Source organism: Dipteris shenzhenensis, chromosome 12, assembly GCF_047967505.1.
Source record: "Dipteris shenzhenensis isolate YYH24624 ecotype China chromosome 12, Dip_SZ_1.0, whole genome shotgun sequence".
NCBI lineage: Eukaryota > Viridiplantae > Streptophyta > Polypodiopsida > Gleicheniales > Dipteridaceae > Dipteris > Dipteris shenzhenensis.
This window is the reverse complement of record NC_141607.1, coordinates 4,956,509-4,962,365: the sequence shown is the minus strand read 5'-3', so window position 1 is coordinate 4,962,365 and position 5,857 is coordinate 4,956,509. Positions and strand designations below refer to the sequence as shown.

Here is a 5,857-nt window from a genome sequence, read left to right as displayed (position 1 = left end):
TATTATGTGGAAGGATACATTTTATTGATGCTATGTGGTAGCAACCAAAATTCCCCCTTTTTCGCAATATATTGTTATTTACTTTTTTACCCTAAGCCATACCTTGATAATATTGCAAATAGCAATTTGAAACACGTAATTAGACATTTTTAAACTATTGATTCTTCAATTATCTTGTGTAGTTTCTATTAATTTCCCCCTTTTTTTATTTTAATGTGTATAAACTAATGCTAAACTTGTTTAGTTTTCTTAAATTTTACATTTGGATAAGGGAAGAAGTAATAGCATGCCTACTCTAGGAGGTTCCTTTATAGTTTTCGGTGGCACTATGCTTATTTAGGACTCTCCTATCCGCTACCTAGTTCCCACTAACTAAGCTACCTCCTATTCACTAGCTTCTGCGACTACTTCCTCTATGCTCTACGTCTACGCCCTCTCCTCCTAAGCTCTGCCCCTACTCTACCCCCCTCTAAACCTTACGACTACGAGTGTGCTCTTATCTACAAGCATGTCAACTACTCACGTGCTTTGCTTATGCTCTCTCTCTCTCTTTATTTCGTCGACCTCAGTCCTCCCTTGTTTTCTCTCTCCTCCGCACTAATTTGGGGCATCATGTACTAGCTTTGCTTTGATCACTTTGCCTTCATTGGTCCCCTGTTGCTCACTTGTGTTGTGTGGGTGCCTTAGTCTTTGGTACGCAGCCTTTGGTGTCTGCTTACTATCGCCTTTTAGGAACATAACCAATAGTTACATGCTAGATATACGCTTCTCGCATTTCGATTTTGTGCGTAAACAATGCCTGGGAACAACATGTAAGATGTCTTCAAATTGTGCATGCAATAAACCAGGAAATAGAACCCAAAACCAATGACTTTGCTGATGATGAAAGCCTAACCTTGTCACCTGCGCTCCCTTACCAGCAAGTTAACGTTGAGCAAGAGGGCGACGGGGCGTGGGGATAACAAGGAGGGGATGAACGAGATATGCACTGGCTCCGAGTGTTTCTTCCATTGGGATGGACGCAGAGGAGGCATGCTCCCAATCAAAGCTGTGCACTAGGTTCGCCATAGCAAGGCTGGCCATTGCGATGCCCATGTGCATGCCGGGGCAAGAGCGTCGCCCGCTGCCGAATGGCAAGAGTTCGTAGCTTTTCCCGGAAAGAACTACATCTTTGGCTTGACCATGGGGGGCAAGGAACCTCTCCGGCATGAACTCAGAAGGGTTTTCCCACTCGTCCGCATCTCTGCCAATAGCCCACGCATTCACCATGAGCCTGGTGTTGGGGGGTAGCCGATACCCTGCCACCTCTGTTGCTTGCTTTGCGAAGTGTGGAACGAGGAAGGGCGCTGGTGGATGCAGCCTCCATACCTCCTTCATCACCGCCTGCAGATATGGTAGCTTTGGGAAATCCGACTCTTTCACTTGCCTCTCATATCCCACGGCCGCATCCAGCTCCTCTTGGAGCTTCTTCATCTTCTCTGGAGCTTGGAGGATCTCCGCCATGGCCCATTCCACCGAAGAGCTCGTCGTGTCCGTGCCTCCAGACAGGAGTTCCTGCGAGGATTAAAAGAGAGCTGGTGATTCAGTCAACTTGCGCGTTGGAACGCAAATGAATGGTCTGCTAAGAGTTCAGACATAGGTGAGCCATCTAGAGGAGCCCGAGCGCATCGAAGGAAGACAGACGAATCGAACAGAGTTAGTTCGTATGACGGGAAATACGGAAATAAACGCAAACGATCGGTTTCAACTTTGATCCAGTGGAGAAAACGCAGAAACTTACAAACAGCATTGCCTTCACGGCACTCGTGTCGGATGCAGTCAGTTTTTTGTTGAAATCCAAGAGCGATGTGAGCATGTCCGTAGGCGTTGCTCCTCCATCCTTGATAGCGTGCAGGCGCTTGCTCACAATCTTCTCGAGGATTGCGTCCAGAGACTTGGCCGCAGCATCGATACGGTTTCGGTATCCGCCAGGGTCGAACCACTTGAGATAAGGAATGAGATCTCCTATCATGGGCTTAGCGAAAAGCTCACTCAGCTCTTGAAGCACCTTCACAAGCCCTGAGAGTTCTGCCCTTTCACTGAGTAAAGTCCGTGTTACGACGTTAGCAGCCCATGGGACTACCAAGCTCCTAATGTGCAAAGCTGTGCCAGACAGTTTCTCCGTCTCTAGAAGAAAGGAAGCAATCTCTTCGTCTCTGAGGCTCTTGTAGCCTCTTGTGCTCTTGACGGACAAGATCTCCTGCACGTACAGCTTGCGGATATCCCGCCACCTCTGATTGTATTCCATGTATACCGCAGCTTGATTTCCGTAGAGGACACGGTCGGCGATTTCCATCTGAGGTCTATTTGCAAACTCTTCGTCATGTCCAAGAAAGAACTGCTTCGCCATAGCAGCGGAAGAGATGACAACAGTCGGTGCGCTTCCCAGGCGGAGAAACATAATGGGTCCATACTTCTGGGCGAGCCTGTGAAGCGATTTATGAGGAGGTGCACGGAAGAGGTGCAGATGCCCGATGACGGGCAAACAGGGTGGGCTGGGTGGAAGGCGTCGTGGCGATGCATAAGTTATGTAGAGCCACGCCAACGTCGCAACGAAAGCAGGCAGGCAGAGTGCGATCACGTAGGATGCAGCAGGCGAGGTCCATAGCAGCGACATGGTTTTGTTCCGATCGACAATGGAGAGAGGGTTCAGCTAAGCAGAGCTGCAGACGTATCTGCAAGCCTATATTGAGCCGGTCAGCCGCAGGATCTAGCTCATTCTTGTAGCTCGCGTGGCTTTGACTTGTATCGTATGTCAAATCGACGCTAATTGGTAATTTGGTATGGATGATCTCTTCGGCTTGACTCTTTGATTTGATTGATTCATTCTTTTAAAATAACTTGAAAGAGGACATTCCCACCCCCTTCAGTTTGAGTTGGGAGCATCAATAGTCTTGGGATGCTCGCTTGGCTTTTGATTTGATTCATTTGATCATCTATGAGCATCAATAGTTGTGGGATGCCCGACTTGGCTTTTGATTTGATTCATTGATTCTTTTAAATTAACTTGAAAGAGGACGTTCCCACGTCCTTCCGTTTGAGTTGGCAGCATCAACAGTCGCGAGATGCTCGGCTTGACTTTTGATTTAATTCATTTGATCATCAATGAGCATCCATAGTCGCGGGATGCCCGAGTTGACTTTTGATTTGATTCATTGATTCTTTTAAATGAACTTGAAAGAGGACATTCCCATGCCCTTCCGTTTGAGTTGGGAGCATCAACAATCGCCAGATGCTCGGCTTGACTTTTAATTTGATTCATTGATTCTTTTAAATTAACTTGAACAAGTAACTTGACCCGTTTATGATGGGCTAGAGACCCGCTCCATAGGGTCTCAAGGTGGGATCTTAAAAGTTCTTCAATTTAAAGAATTTAAATTGGAAGTTTCGTAGACAGGCTAGAGACCCGCTCCGCAGGGTCTCAAGGTGGGATCTTAAAAATTTAAAGAATTTAAATTGCAAGTTTCAAGACCCCCTCGTTAAGGGGTGAAATTATTATTATTATATATATAGTACATATTTATGTATAGATGTATATAAAAAATAAATTATGTATATATATATATATATATGTTTAAATACATAAAAATGTAAATCTATATTTATGCCCTCTCTCTCTCTCTCTCTCTCCCCCTTTCAAGCGTGGATGATAAATCTCTATATTTATGCCCCCGCTCTCTCTCTCTCTCTCTTTCTCTCTCTCCCGGCTTGACTTTTGATTTGATTCATTTGATCATCGATGAGCATCAACAGTCGCGGGATGCCCAGCTTGACTTTTGATTTGATTCATTGATTTGATTCATTGATTTGATTCATTTGATCACGATGAGCATCAACAGTCGTGGGATGCCTAGCTTGACTTTTGATTTGATTCATTGATTCTTTTAAATTAACTTGAAAGAGGACGTTCCCACACGCTTCCGTTTGAGTTGGAAGTCGCGAGATGCCCGGCTTGACTTTTAATTTGATTCATTGATTCTTTTAACTTAGCTTGAAAGAGTAACCTGACCCGTCTACGAGGGGCTAGAGACCCGCTTCAGAGGGTCTCAAGGTGGGATCTTAAAAATTCTCCAATTTAAAGAATTTAAAATGCAAGTTTCGTGCATAAGCTAGAGACCCACTCCGTAGGGTCTCAAGGTGGGATCTTAAAAATTCTTCAAGTTAAAGAATTTAAATTACAAGTTTCAAGACCCCCTCATTAAGGGATGAAATTATTATTGTATATATATAGTACATATTTATGTATAGATGTAAACAACTAAATAAATCTATTCATATATATATTTATATATATGTTTAAATACATAAAAATATAAATCTATATTTATGCTCTCTCTCTCTCTCTCTCTCTCTCTCTCTCTCTTTCTCTCTCTCTCTCTCTCTCCCCCTTTCAAACGTGGATGATGAATCTCTATATTTATGCCCCCCCCCCTGCCCCTCTCTCTCTCTCTCTCTCTCTCTCTCTCTCTCTCTCTCTCTCTCTCTCTCTCTCCCGGCTCGACTTTTGATTTGATTCATTTGATCATTGATGAGTATCAATAGTCCCGAGATGCCTGGCTTGACTTTTGATTTGATTCATTGATTCCTTTAAATTAACTTAAAAGAGGACGTTCCCACACCCTTCCGTTTGAGTTGGGAGCCTCTATTTGCACGTTGTTGTTCTCCCTATGTCTCGAAGGGTCAAACCCTCTGCTTTTCTAGGTTCTGCAGCAGGCAGGTTTACTAGCGAAACCCTTTACAATTGACTGGGTCGGTTGACATACTTGTAGGAGAGGTGCTCCTTTGTTAGCTCTGCCCTGCAGTAGGCAGTACTCTCCTTACACTTTTGAAACACGAGTAATTTGACCCGTCTACAATGGACTGAAGACTCGCTCTGCTGGGTCTCAAACTTGCAGTCATAGATTGCCTTTAATAAAATTTAAGGTTTCATTTATAAATCTCTCACTTTGAGGAATTTTAAGCAAAGTTGTGAAAAACATATACTTGTAACATACAATACTCTCTCACACACACACTTTCATTAAACCAAACTTTTATGCACACAAAGACACACACACACACACACACACACACATACACACACACACACACACAACACTAAATATTGACATTTAAATAAATATCATATTCTCTCTCTCTCTCTCTCTCTCTCTCTCTCTCTCGCTCCCTCGCCTCCCGCCCCCCCTCTCTCTCTCTCTTGCTCGCTCGCTCGCATGCTCCCTCGCCTCCCCCCCCTCTCTCTCTCTCCCCATGTGTCAGTTGCATTTTTACTCCGCGTGTGCACACACACATACACACCCCATGTATATATATATTTTGTGTATGTATGTATTGTATAATATTATAATATATACGTATATTATATTGTACACACACTCTCTCTCATTTCTTATCTCTCTCTCTCTCTCTCTCTCTCTCTCTCTCTCTCTCTCTCTCTCTCTATTTCTTATCTCTTTTCTCTCCCTCCCTCTCCCTCCTCTCTCTCTCTCTCTCTCTCTATTTCTTATCTCTCTCTCTCTCTCTCTCTCTCTCTTATCTCCCTCTTTTCTCTCTCTATTAAATTGTATGCTCTCTCTCTCTCTCTCTCTCTCTCTCGCTCTCTCTCTCTCTTTGTTTGTCAGTTGCATTTATTTCGCATGCGCACGCACATGTGCATGTGTCCACACAGAAACACACACACACACACACACACACACACACACACACACACACACACACACACACATATTTCTATACATGTATGTGTATGTGTAAATAAATAAATGAATAAAAACATATTTTTGTGTATGTATATATTGTATAATATTAGAATATATAT

General features: G+C 43.7%; 1 pseudogene; it reads right to left on the bottom strand.

Moving 5' to 3' along the window:
- Window positions 1-924: 924 nt before the first annotated feature.
- LOC147895721 (cytochrome P450 736A117 pseudogene) lies at window positions 925-2,656 on the bottom strand (annotated as a pseudogene).
- Window positions 2,657-5,857: the final 3,201 nt, after the last annotated feature.